The sequence below is a fragment of the Rattus norvegicus genome, chromosome 14, assembly GCF_021556685.1.
Source record: "Rattus norvegicus strain SHRSP/BbbUtx chromosome 14, alternate assembly SHRSP_T2T, whole genome shotgun sequence".
NCBI classification, from domain to species: Eukaryota; Metazoa; Chordata; class Mammalia; order Rodentia; family Muridae; genus Rattus; species Rattus norvegicus.
The window spans coordinates 18,288,922-18,302,924 of record NC_141547.1 but is presented as its reverse complement, the minus strand read 5'-3'; the positions used below and the strand labels follow the sequence as shown (position 1 = coordinate 18,302,924).

The 14,003-nt window shown below is 40.5% G+C and overlaps 1 protein-coding gene across 3 annotated transcripts in view; it reads right to left on the bottom strand.

Moving 5' to 3' along the window:
• The window catches only part of Adamts3 (ADAM metallopeptidase with thrombospondin type 1, motif 3), a 204,795-nt gene that overhangs the window by 137,179 nt on the left and 53,613 nt on the right, over positions 1-14,003 (bottom strand).

Below are 14,003 nucleotides of genomic sequence, written 5' to 3'. Positions count from 1 at the left end.
TAAAAATTAAGAACAACATTTTGATAATCTGACACTTCTGTGCAATCAAAAATAGTTTTCTTTAAAAGTAATTGGAAATAAGCAAATTATTCTTGAAAACACATGTGGCGTGAAACTGCTAGAGCACACTGCATTACTGCTACATGGACAAACATGCAAATGCTGTGTACACATCTGGAGCCAGAGGCCTCTGAGAACCTCAACTCTCCTACTCTGTGTAAATTGAGTAATGGAATTCTAGTATGGTGCACATGCGATACTAGTTAACATGACTAATAGCTATCATCATCCTAATGTCAACAGAGTTAACTGATTAGGGAGAGTCTAGTACTTGAAAAAAATCTCCTTATTTTGTACCAGTCAGTACCATGTTTTGGCCTGGAATCTGGCTGTGTTAAACAATCACAGGTCTCCTGAGGTGGTTATTGGGGCTGCTGCAGTTGAACTGAACTGTGTGTTTTCTCTGCTGTTCTCAACATGGTGGAGATACTGAGGGAATAATTATGCACCACATAACATAGGAAAAGAAGTGTCTTAACAACCTGAAAACAATGTCAGGAGCCACAATCACTTTAGAAAAGAGGGAAGAAAATAAGGGACCTCAGAAATGATAAATTACAGAGCTCTCCCATGAAATAAGAACACAGAAATAGAGCAGTGTAGTTTTTAAGTGGTATCCAAGCATAAAAATTTCTATATTTCCTGAAAAAATGAGATGTATAATTTATGAAAATTTATGAAATTGATCACTAAAAGCCATAAGAAAACGAACAAGAACTAGGCAAAAATAGACACCGGAGTGAAACCATAACCAATTGTCACTTACTTTAAAATTTAGAGAATCCTTTTTTCAGTAATGTATGGGGAAGAAAGTTCACCACGACGAATGTTCAATGAGCTTAAAAATAAAACCTTTGCTTATTTTAGAAGACCAATAGAATTTTGGGACACTGAAGATATCATAAAATATCATCATGTATTCATAAATCAAGTGCTATAAAAATGTTCTCCACTGTCTGTCTGTGGGAATTTATCTTAAAGGCTTGGTTCTTTAATCACAAGAACCGGCAAACTGCAGGTGCTGAGACAGCCACCACATTACCTTCTACCCCTAAACCACACAGAAGCCAAGTACACACATAAAACAAAGCTTCAGAATACCTGATGATCAAATTCAACAGGCGTGAACTGAATATGTTCCACCCACCAGACACAACTTCTGAAACATGACCCGTGGTGTTCAGAACTACCTAATTCTCAGAATGACCATTAGAAAAAGGCTTCAGGCACATACGCCTAAAATATGAGATAGAAAATATGCTAGGATCTGAGGCATGCAGAGAGTCGACATCATATAGGAAAATAATATGAACACAGAAGGAATCAGTAGAGTTCATCACAGGGTCCTCTCCTCACTGGTCCATTACCATCCTAAACTGACAGGCTACTTCTCAGACCATCTGTCGCCTATCAAAATGCTCTTTCAAGATTTGCTCCCTTCATGGAGAGGAGGTGTTTTCCTCAGTGAATACCATCTGTGTGTGGTAACGTGTGCTACAGCACTAGGAATGCAAATATACTCTGGGAACACACAGAAACAACCAATGAAAATTATAAAGTTGAGAAGCCTTTCCCCTTGGACATCGAAAAAAACATTGGTGGGCAGAAAAAAAAACATTCAATCTAGTATTTAGGGGCCAATGGTAAAATTGCCCAGGCACTACCCTATACCTTATTAAAACAAATATAATTTCTCTGCTCAAATCCTGTCCAACCTATAGTGGAATGTCTCTGTGTCCCTTGATCTGTGACCAATTTCATGGTTCCATGTACTTGGTATCAGTGTGACTGGCCTGCATTAGAAAACTGATTTTTTTCTTAAACACCCAATAAATATTCCACATGTATTAAATTGAAGAATTTTCTTAACTTTACCAAGCTGTATGGTGAACAGGAACAGCTTGGAAGAAATCATTACATCTTCTACTTCTTCTTCCTCATTGTTCCTTTCATTATTGACAAATGCCATTCAATTCATTCTGAGAAGAAGCATCTACTATAGCCTGGACACTCTTCTTGGCACAGAGGATTAAACAACAGACTAGGGAATAGAGATCCCTGCCCTGGAAACCCTCACATCACCATTGAGAAAGTATCAAATATATGTGTAATTCAGCCCATAGTAACTGTTGAATGAAAACAATAAATCAGATGTGTCATCAACAGAGGGGGGAAGGCTGTTTGGGATCAGTGAGCAGATGGCTGAATGAAATGGACGGTGGATAAAGCCATGGACTACTGACATCTATAAGATCCCAAACAATGCTGTAAGTCTCTCCTGAAAAAGTCAGAATGGAAAACGCAATCTGCCTTTCCTTCCTTTCTGTGCCGATGACCTGAAAAGTCCTAGGAGAGCCCGTGGCTGCTAAAACCATGTGGAGTCCTGCAGACTGACTGACAGCCGCCTGGAGTGTGACCCATGCCACCAAACACAAGTCCCTTTCACAGGAGTGGAGCTGCTTGAAGCTTTCAAGTGCTCAAACTTAAAAAAAAAAAGCCAAACCTTAACATCTTTTCCAGTTTATCTACAGCATTCATGCCAAACAGAAATAGGCATTATCACCTGGAGAAAAAAATCCTTTCTCTAGAAGCTTTCCAGGGTTTGTTGTTCTAATGATGTTCCACAGCTCCTCAAATATCTCACCATATTAAAAGAGTGTCAGTCTCTCTCCTGTCAACATTATGCTGCCCAAATACTGTTGAGGTAGGACTGAGGTGATTCTATTTACCATCTTTTTCAGTGTATTCAAACTTATTTTAGATATTAAAACAGGCAAATATAAATGATACATTTGTAAGGGTTTTTTTTTTTTGTTTGTTTTGAAGAAAGATTTCCTCTTCCACATCTCTGCATTTAGCTTTTTCTACTTGACCACTTACAGGTGGCTAGCAGCAAAGGGAGCTACCCTGCCATTAACCAAATAGAAGTCTCACTGAGAAGTATCAACGGCCCTGTGTTTCATAAATTTAACATCCAGGCATTCGTCCTGGCCAAGCAGACGCAGCCAGCCAGCCAAGACAAACACATGGGTCTTGGTGCGAGGAGGGGCCAGTTTCTGGAGACAGCCCTCCAGTCTAAACTTCTTAAGGACTTGGTATAAACGTGCTTTTATTGCTCAGGGGCAGTTCCATCTAAACAGCGCAGATTCAAGTCATACACTGTAGCCTTTCACTGGTCCTGTTGGCTTAAGGTGTGTGCAGCTCGGGGACTGTGCAAACCTGCGTCACAACTACCTGCTGCTCACTCTCTCAATCCCCAAACGAAAACGTTGGAGGCCCCACGGAACACTGGTTGCTTTATCAAATAAAAGTAGGGGTAATGGGAGATGCTGGACCCCAGAGTTGGTCCCTGCCTCTGCCTCTGCCTCTGCCCCAGTCCCAGCCCCACCCAAATCCAGGGGAGTTGTAGGGGTCAAAGGCTTACAGGTTGGCTCTGTTTCTCAAACCTGGCATTTAAATTTTAAATTCAGTATGGGATGCCACTCCCTCATTTCTAGCCTAGTCGGTCAGCAACCAAACATTTCTTAAAGGTTGAAATTTGTGGACATGTGGGTGGCAGAGAGGGGGTCAGTTTTGGAACCTATAAAAACTAAAAATATTTTATAAAATGCCCATATTTTAACTGTAACATTTAAATCACCGGCAACAGTATTGGGGGTTTACATTGTACCAGTCATTTACATTCCCCAGGCAAAGAGCTAGGAATGAGAGATCCGTGAAGACCTACCAACTGATTCAGTCTAAACTGTTGGCGACGGCAAAGAGTTAAAAACTGTACCGGCCTGACAGTTTGTGAGACGTGGATCCCCACAGTGGTACAAAAACCATTGAGGCTCTGTGAAATGACAAACCAAGAACCAAGGAGCCAGCTGAGAAAGGAAGTCCTACAATGTATTAGAGTTTAAACCGTGTGACCTCTATCCTTGGAATTTTAGGTCTATGTGTAAACGGGTGTGACTGACAGTCATCAAGAAGCCAGGCACACGGGAAGACTTACCAGTGTCCTCGAAGCACTTGGCTTTCAAGGCATCCCAAGCACCCCAATGGGAGGTGATGGCCTGTGTGTCAGACAGAAAATCACTGGCCCCCAAGAGGTCTACAATCTCATTCAGAAGAAAAAGAGTTGTAAAACAAATGTTTGTGCTCATGAAGATAACGGTTCTGAAGTGATCCTGTACCCAGAAGATGTAAGAGGGGTCTCCAGAGTATTTTCTACCTAGGAAACACTTGCAGAAAAGACCTGAAGGCTCAAAAGGAGCTAATCATGTAGAAGAAAACAGTAGCCATGGGAACAGCAAGAAGAGAAAATGAGTTCGCTAATTCCCAAAAGAACAAAGCCAAAGAGGCTAGACATGGCCAACCAGGTCAGGGGCGAAGACAACAGCTAACCAGGGCAGGAGAAACAGTCAACCAGGTAGGAAAGAGGGCCCAGGAAGCTTAGCCAAAGGCTGCTCTCAGCCATCGCCTTGCAACAACTGTGAAGAGTCAGGTTTTATTCTATTGGTGATGAAATCAGGGGTGGAGAGAGAAGAAACACAGGATCACTGGCTTCTAAGAGATGTGACAAGGAAGTTCTATCACGACTGCAAAACAGGTACCATACGCTTGCAAAGGTTAGAAAGATTTTGAAAGTTCTTCTTATGAAAACAACTAGTACTGGAGGACACAGACATGTCTACAGTGAACATAACATTACACATACATGTACCAAAACAGCTTAGCCTCCATGTTCAGTGTTTGATGTAACAGGTGGATAATTTCTAGAAAGAGTAAGATCCAAAGGGGGCAAATTTTCCTTTCCTTGGATGCAATAACTTTATTTTATACCCCCTCCGTCTCTCCTGTGGCATACTGTTATCTATCTCTGATGTTTTAATTGACATAATAATGTAATATAAATTGCAATAGTAATGTATCACCCACACTCTGTCATCCATCCTCCCTTCCTGTGTATATTCCCGGGAGTTTTCTTCTGTCATGGAAAAGGGAGCGCCTTTAGCCCGGAGACACAAAGTCTCAAGTCTCATCCCAACCAGTTTCAAGCTTGTGGTCACAGGTAGGACACTCGGCCCCTCCAAAGCCACTTCCTCATTTGTTGATGACCAATAGCAGATGACAGGTAGTCCAATGTCCCTGGCACGATAAAGGCTCTCGAACACTGTTTCAAGGTTGCATTTTATTTTGTTTCTATCTTCAGAAAAAAAAGTAAAAATAAAGAAAAAAAAGGACTTCATTAAATCTTGCTTCTCTCTTTGATTTTCCATGATCGCCTAGCCCGGGAGAGCCATCCTTAACCACTCTAGCCTCTTCAGACTCAATGGTTAACCCTAAATCGGCAGCTGTGAATTCATACCTACCTCCCAGCTTGTGCCTTGCTATCAAGATTGTAGCCATGCACCCCAAGAACCTGCATACTACCCTTTTAAAGGCCAAATTTGCAGGACCCTTAAGAACGATAAATCATAATACCCCAAACTTCTGCTCAAATACAAATATCTTTAAAGGTATAAGTAAATATGTAGACATCTTAGAGTCCTCAAGCCCTGCTTTTTTTTTTAAAGGTACTTCACAACTTTACTAAAAATTATCCCATGGCCCTCGTTTATACTGTGATCTCGGTGAATCCATTACATTAAGGGGCTCCCCTCATGTCTCATATTGAAGTGATAGATATGGAGTAAGTAATCATTTATCAAGTCAAATCATTATCTAAACACAAAAAGCCTTATAAAATATGCCACAAAAGCTTCAATAATGCCACAGGGAGGTACAAATTCTTCAAATACCAATGCTTCAAAGAGATCACAGCAAGTTAAACTAATAATGCTAAAATTGAGACGCATTAGAGAAAACCAACAACCAAAAACCATAACCTCCTTGACTTGGCTCGCAGCTGATTTTGCCAATTTATATCATGTGATTCGTGCCTCAATTTGCCAGTCCCATTGCATTTCATTTTTCATATTTAGGGAAGAATCGCCTTCCTGGGTTTCAGGAAAAAGATCACATAGCATCTTTCTGGCCAGGAATAACAACTGATGAGTTGTTCAGAATGTCCCATATACGATTTGCTTATGTATAGTTATGAATCATACTACAGTCATAATCAATCATAGATCATTATGTACTTAACAGGTTAGCACTCTTGCGCCCCCTAGTGGAAGCATGGATGAATATTGTGTTTGTTTTCTCAATAAAGGTTAAAAAAATAGATATTCAGATATATATTTAAAAGACATATTAGCATGGACCTAGGGAAAAACCAAATACTACCATCCTGCCAATGGAACGCAGTAACAAAATGACTCCTAACAACATTCTGTGGTATTCATAGGTCAGTGCCTTGTTCCGATATCATTAGAGAAGCTTCCTCCCATACTGAATGGGAACAAACACAGACACTGACAACGGAACAATGTGCAGCGTGAGGGATCTTGAAACACTAAGTTCTAAACTGGAGGTCTCCATAAAATCCCTGTCCTTGGGGCACAGAGAGCTCTGTGGAAGAGGAGACTGAAAGATTCTAACAGCCAGTGGGGAAGAGGGGCACCAAGGAAACAAGGCCTTCTAGACACAGCAGGTCTTCTGCACATAGGACACAGACACTGTGGCAGCATACACAGGACCTGCAGGCCTCTAAGCCAGATGGCGTCCCCAGCACCAAGAGAGGAAATAGACGCAAGCCCCATCCCTAACACAGGAGCTATCTCCAACTGATAACTGCTTACAAATGAAAAGCTGGTTTTCTCCAACAGAGTCTCACTGGGCGTACAAACCACACTTAAAGGCAGCCCCGTGCCCAGCAGTGGAAGGCTAACTCGAAATAAACCCAGTGGTATTTTTGGAGGTGTTTTTTTTGTTTGGGGGGGTTGTTTTTTGTTTGTTTATTTTTATTTTTGTCTTATAATGCTTCATGTTAATTTTTTTTAGCCTTAAAGGTCTTTTGCTTATATAGTCTGGTTTCTGATTTTGTTGTTGTAGGTTTTCTCTGTGTGTAAATGTGTGCATCTCTGTATCTAGAGGTGGTTCTTGGGCTTTTTCTTTGCCTCTTTTCTCCTCCTGTGTGTGTGTGTTTATTTTGTCCTGTTCTAATTTGTTCCTTTCTATTTTATCTTACTTTATTTTGTAGATACCTGTTTGTTTTCTAATGAGAGAAAGGATGTGGATTTGGGTAGGTAAGAAAGTGGGGAGAATCTTGGAAGACTTAGGGGAGGGAACACCATAATCAGAATAGATCATAAGAAAGATATCTTTCAATTTAAAAAGAGGACACAGGAGATCTAATCAGTCACTAATGTAGCCGAAGAGGCTTGTGAAACCTGGTACAAAGGTTCTAAACTATGCCATCTTTCCAGCACCAGCACCAAAGACTTACCCCAGTGTCCTCTACTTTAAATGACATTTCAAAGCACAAATAAGGTGACATGAAACAAGAAATGTTTTGTTTTTTGTTTGTTTGCTTTTTTAAGTATATCCAGATCTGTAAGAACATACTATATAGGGGTTGGGGATTTAGCTCAGTGGTAGAGCGCTTGCCTAGCAAGCACAAGGCCCTGGGTTCGGTCCTCAGCTCCGAAAAAAAGAAAGAAAAAAAAAAAAAAAGAACATACTATATAGCAAAATGATTCTGCCATTTGGGGTTGGTGGACTCTTAGGGACACCTGGGACCCACTCTTCTAAAAGGTATTCTTTGATATCCAAACTCTGTTTATCCTCATATGAAAAGAACATGTAAAAATATTAAAGTAAACCCTTCTCTGTCGATTATAACACACTTAGATGTACTAAACTTTCATCAGCTTTGGGTTTAATGTAAGGATAGAGATGATATAAACAAATTCCCTCCCAGTCTACAGCACATCTGTAAAGCACAAGGGTCCCCAAGTCGAGCTCTTCCATGGACGAACGTCAAACAGGAGACATCACATCTCCCTAGTCTTAAGCCAAGGTACGGAGAGCCATGGAACTAAAACAGATACTCAGGATCCCTGCGATAAGTACAAGGAAAGCCTACGAGCAAGAATGGACTTTCACATCTGGAAATCTTGGTCTGGGAATAGGAGAAGAACACCACCATATACATGGCAAGTATAAGGAGCAATCATGTTCTTATAAATATTCTGATATTCATACATTCTCAGTTCCATGGCATCTGAGTTTTGGCTGAAGCCAAAATTCCATGCTCCATAGAAGAAAAGAAGCCAATAAAAAAAACAAACTACAAACTGATCATTTTTCTCCTGAAAGTGAAATTCAACCTTTGTTACTGTAGAATGTATGCCAAGTACAGAAAGATCCGTGGCAAATATCTTTTAAAAACATGCAGAGCTCTTTACTGTGGGTTTATAAAACATACGACGGTACCTACACAGTGCTTTTGAACACAGACATAACTCATTTCTACTTCAAGAAAAGGGGAGATGGGGTCCTACTTTCATCAGTAAATGGGCTAATTAATCTACCAGTGCATGGTATAAATTGCTTTAAAGTTGGTTACCTAACAATTTTATCTTGTCCCAACCTCAATATTCACTTGGATAAAAAGATCAAAAAACTCAATTCTATTCAAGATAGTCACTATTTTTTTTCTTTTACTGTGAAGTTTGGATGAATGGAAATGTGCAAGAGAAAAGTCAGGATTGTGCCAAAAGGTGATCAAATAGGAATAAATATTGGATACACTGCACATAAAAGAGTAAGAACAAAAGGTGAAATTTAATTCTTCATCCACTGATAAATCATTCTACAACAGTTATTATAAGCTAAGTACCTCACGCAGGCCCAGTTATAATTTGTTTCATGTTTAAAAAAATGGGTCATTATTGCTGAAGACATCATACATTTTGGTGGCAGGATATGGAAAAATGAAGCTGGAACTCAGTTGGAAGCTTCCTCCCTGCTGGCCTGCTTTCATAGTACCAGAAGGTGTCATACAGACTGCTGGGAAATACAAGTCATCAACAGCCTTCCCCAGATGTGCACCCTGCGAAATACAATGGTGACTTGTCAGGCAAGGTACGCTCGCTGGAACGACCACGACGACATGAATGCTATGAGGGCACTGATGGCTTTCTGCTTGGATGTGATGCCAGCTCCACGGGACAGACCTCATGCCTTTTACTATAAACCTGGTCAAGAGCTTCTTTTGCTCAATGGGTACGTAGTCAAATTGCCTTCTAAATCCATTTGTATATGTATAGCCATAGATCATGGCTGCTCTAAGTATTGATCAAAGAAGCTCCTTACTGCAGTGGACACTAGTTAACTTGTCAAAATGCTGAGAATAAATGATGGCGAAGTTCTGTGTCCTCAATGGGTTCCAGGAAAGCTAAAGAAGAGTGGATAACCGATGAACCTGTGGCTGGGAAGGTGTACCACAAGAAGACATCTTTAGGCTATGGCATGGTCGTTATGCTCAAGAACTCACGACGGCTGTAGTTACCTGCACAAAACTTGCACAGAACTCGGCTCTTCAACATTTCATCCTGGAAGTGTTGGAGACTTAGAAAGTTCTGGCCAAGAGACTATTGACAGTTAGTGGTGACTAGGAGATATAGGATGTCACTTTCTTTCATGCTAGAGCCTCTGATGCATGTAAATCTTGTGAGTGAGTCACACACAAACACACACACACACACACACACACACACACTACATGAAAATAGAAGAAGAATAGTGTCAGTGGGGAAAGGGAAGAGTGATAAGAAAAGGCAATCAGAGTGAAAATGACTACCATTCATTACAGACATGTCTGAAACCGCTTTGCCAAGGGCCTTAGTCCGACACCTGCATTACATTGTAAGAAGTGGTCTGAAAAAAACAAATAGAAAAACACACTGATAAACCGAAAGACAGAAGTCAGTTTGACATCCCTCAAATTCACCTGTAATTTCTGATGCTAAATAATGAGGGAGAGATTCCTATACAATTGCCATAAGACACATAAAACAGACATAGCAAAGCCATAACAAGGCTCAAATAGGAATAATTAAATATGCCCCACATACATCAGGAAAAGTGAAGGACAAAATACAAAAGGAAGTTAGAAGAAGCCTGGAGCTTCTGGACACATGTTAAGTGCCAGGTCTTTGTGGCTTTACGCATTGCAGATAGCATTAAAATTCTAGCATTTCCAGCATCTGAGATATCAATAGGCACATATTTAAAATAAATATATTAAATTTAAAAACATCAAGATTATGCTCTTTTAGCCAAAGTACCAACAACAGGTCGGCTAAGAATGATAAAAGACACAGGGATATTCAAGACCAACACAGCCCTGTTCATCCCAGGCTAAGCGCAGAGTTTAGACTCCCACCTTCTCAGGGGGAGGTTTACAGTCTTTTTCAACATTTCCATGTGAGTAAAATCCTTAAGTGGTGAGGGAAGAATTCCATACCCATTAGTGCCCAGCCCTTCCTGACTCTTCCGTGTTGTCAGTGGGCGAGGAGTCTCATGCTTGCCTACTCATGATAATTAGGTTCCTTCTCCCCACTGGGGTGGCCATGGTATGTGAGTTAATAGGACCTTCACGGTTGCACATTGAGGTCAGATCTCAGTGGAGATCAACTCAACAAGATTATAGCAAGGTAGGGAGAGTCAAACTCCCATTTCGGCTCCTACAGCCACAATGAGCAGTCGCTGTCCTTAGGTACAACTAGCAGCCAAGTGATTCATCTGGCTGCACCAGGGTACCCCTTTCCCTCACTCCATCTGTCACAGTGATGTCAGAAAGAAAGAAAAAAAATGTCAGTTAAGACGGATTTTGGAAAGATCCAAACTATCATAACACATGAAAAAAATCCAAATTTCAATTTTAAGAAAAAATCACTCATCACCGTTAAAGTCTGGAAAATATCAAACTAAACTGAAAAAGAAAATGGATTCTGACACCAAGATGGCTAGAGTCATCTGATGAAGACTTGAAAATAGATGTGGGGGAAAAAAGTGTTCCAATCAATCAGTCTTCTAAAAAAAGGAGAGGGAGGAAGAAAAAATTCAGTCGGAAAGTGGAAAAAGTCATGGACACATTTTTACATGTCTGGGGGAGCTATGGTTGTGAAATATGCATGGGCAAGGCCACTTGTCACCAGGGAAATCCAAACTGAAAGAATGGTGGGCAATCTTCCTCCTATCAGAAGGGCCGTCCGGAGACAGCATCACTCGACAGTGGAAGAGGCCGCTCACACACGTGTCAAGCATATGTCAAGTGTATAGAAAGCACAACACCCATCTTGGAAAAGAGTAGGCTGACTTCAAAACTAAAGAGAAATTTAAATGTATCCAATAAACTCAATCTGTAGTAGTTAACACAAAGGATTGAAAGAATTACACTCTTAAAGGAAAGAAAACTACTTATGAAGGCAGGTTTTCAGAACAACACAACAAATAGACGGGTGGATAGATGATAGACAGATAGATGATAGATAGATAGATAGATAGATAGATAGATAGATAGATAGATAGATAGATGATAGATGATAGATAGATGATAGATAGATGGTAGACAGATATAGATGATAGATAGATAGATAGATAGATAGATAGATAGATAGATAGATAGATGATAGACAGATAGATAGATGATAGATAGATGGTAGACAGATATAGATGATAGACAGATAGATGATAGATAGATAGATAGATAGGTAGATGATAGATGATAGATAGATGGTAGACAGATATAGATGATAGATATATAGATAGATGATAGACAGATAGATAGATGATAGATAGATGGTAGACAGATATAGATGATAGATAGATAGATAGATAGATAGATAGATGATAGACAGATAGATAGATGATAGATAGATGGTAGACAGATATAGATGATAGATAGATGATAGATAGATAGATAGATAGATGATAGATAGATAGATAGATAGATAGATAGATGATAGATAGATGATAGATAGATGGTAGACAGATATAGATGATAGATAGATGATAGATAGATAGATAGACAGATAGATAGATGAATAGATAGATGATAGACAGATGATAGATAGATGGTAGACAGATAGATAGATGATAGATAGATGGTAGACAGATATAGATAATAGATAGATAGATGATGGATGGATGGGTGGATGGATGGATGGATGATGGATGGATGGATGATGGATGGATGGATGATGGATGGATGGATGATGGATGGATGATGGATGGATGATGGATGGATGGATGATGGATGGATGGATGATGGATGGATGGATGGATGATGGATGGATGATGGATGGATGGATAGAACAGGTAAGTAGTTAAGTAAGGCCTGTTACATCCCCTCTCAAGAGACTATTTGGTACAGAAACTGACAAACTACTGATGGATCCAGCCCCTTAATGAGTATAATTTCATGCATTTAATTTTCTGTGAGTGTTTTTGCTTTAATTTTTTTCAATTTTACTTTCATTATTTCTTCTTCAATGCACTCCATTTCTCAACGTGGATCTGAGAGTGCATTTTATGTATTATTTACTCCAGCCCTCTCCTCCCTCCAAACCCACTCATACCCACCTCTCCACTCTTTACAATTCACAGCCCTTCTTTTCGTTAATGTTGCTATGCACATATATGTATGCGTACATATATAGTATACAAGTACAGCCTTCTCAGTCTAGTGTATAATGTGTCTATTTTCAGGGCTGGCCACTTTGCACTGGATTGGTGTGGTCTTCCCTGGGGAAGACTCTTTGTCTTGCTCCCGGCATTCCTTACAGGGTTGAGTTCTCGTGAGCCTCCCCCTATTCGCTTTCATATGTCTAATTGCTTTGTCCCTTTTAGGTCATGTGTAAGGAGCCATGGTGCTGAGACCTCATGGGTGCAGCCTCTGATGTTTCTGGGGGACACTCTCCCAGAGAATTCCCCCGTCCTCTGGCTCTTACAGCCTTTGCACCCCATCTTCCACACAGACTCCCCAGCTTTAGGCGTGGGAACTGCATTACAGATGGGCTTGATGAGACTGGGATCGACAACTCTGCCTTTTGATTGGCTGTAGTAGTCTGTAATTGTCTTTCCCTGCTGCAAAGAGAAGCTTCATTAATGAAGATGGTAAGGACTACACTTATCTGTGGGTATAAGAGCTAAAACGGGGGGGGAAGGGGGAACTAAAAAATACCAGCTTAATTTTTTTCATATCAAGTGTGTGTGTGTGTGTGTGTGTGTGTGTGTGTGTGTGTGTGACCTTTGTGTGAACGTGTGAGTGCGGGTGCCTTCGCATGCTGGAAGAGGGCATCAGATTCCCAGTTCTTACAGATACAGGCAGGTCTAAGTCACACAACAGAACTGCTGAAAATTGAACTTGAGTCCTCTACCAATGGGCCATCTCTCCACCCTCTATCATGTTCTTCAAATGGTAAAAGGATACAAATAAAGGGCATATTAACAGTTTCCAGACACTAGAGTAAGAAGAAGGCAGGCATGACTTAAAGGAGGTATAAACAATCCTTTAAATGATGTAATTGGCCTGAATCTTAAGTGTATCAACAGCTGCATTGTGATTGTAACACTTTGCTTCTTTCTTTCTTTCTTTCTTTCTTTCTTTCTTTCTTTCCTTCTTTCTTTCTTTCTTTTCTCTCTCTCCTCCTCCCTCTCCCCTTCCCCTCCTCCTCCTCCCCCTCCCCTCCCCCCTCTCTATCTCTCTTCCTTCCTTCCTTCCTTCCTTTCTAAAACTCAGTCTCATTATACCACTTGACCTCACTATATAGTAGTGGATGAGATTGATCTTCTTATAGTCCAGCCCCCATCTCTTGAGTGCTATAGTTAGAGATGTGTGCCTACATAGCTGGATTTTTCATTAATGCTCCAGATAATTCAGATGCACAGAGCTTTGTGTGTGCTGCATCAGGACTCTACCAAATGAACGACATTCCCCACCCTTTCTCGGATTGCACTTTTTTTTAAAGCATTCTCATTTGGGAAGCCAGGTAAAGGTTACATGG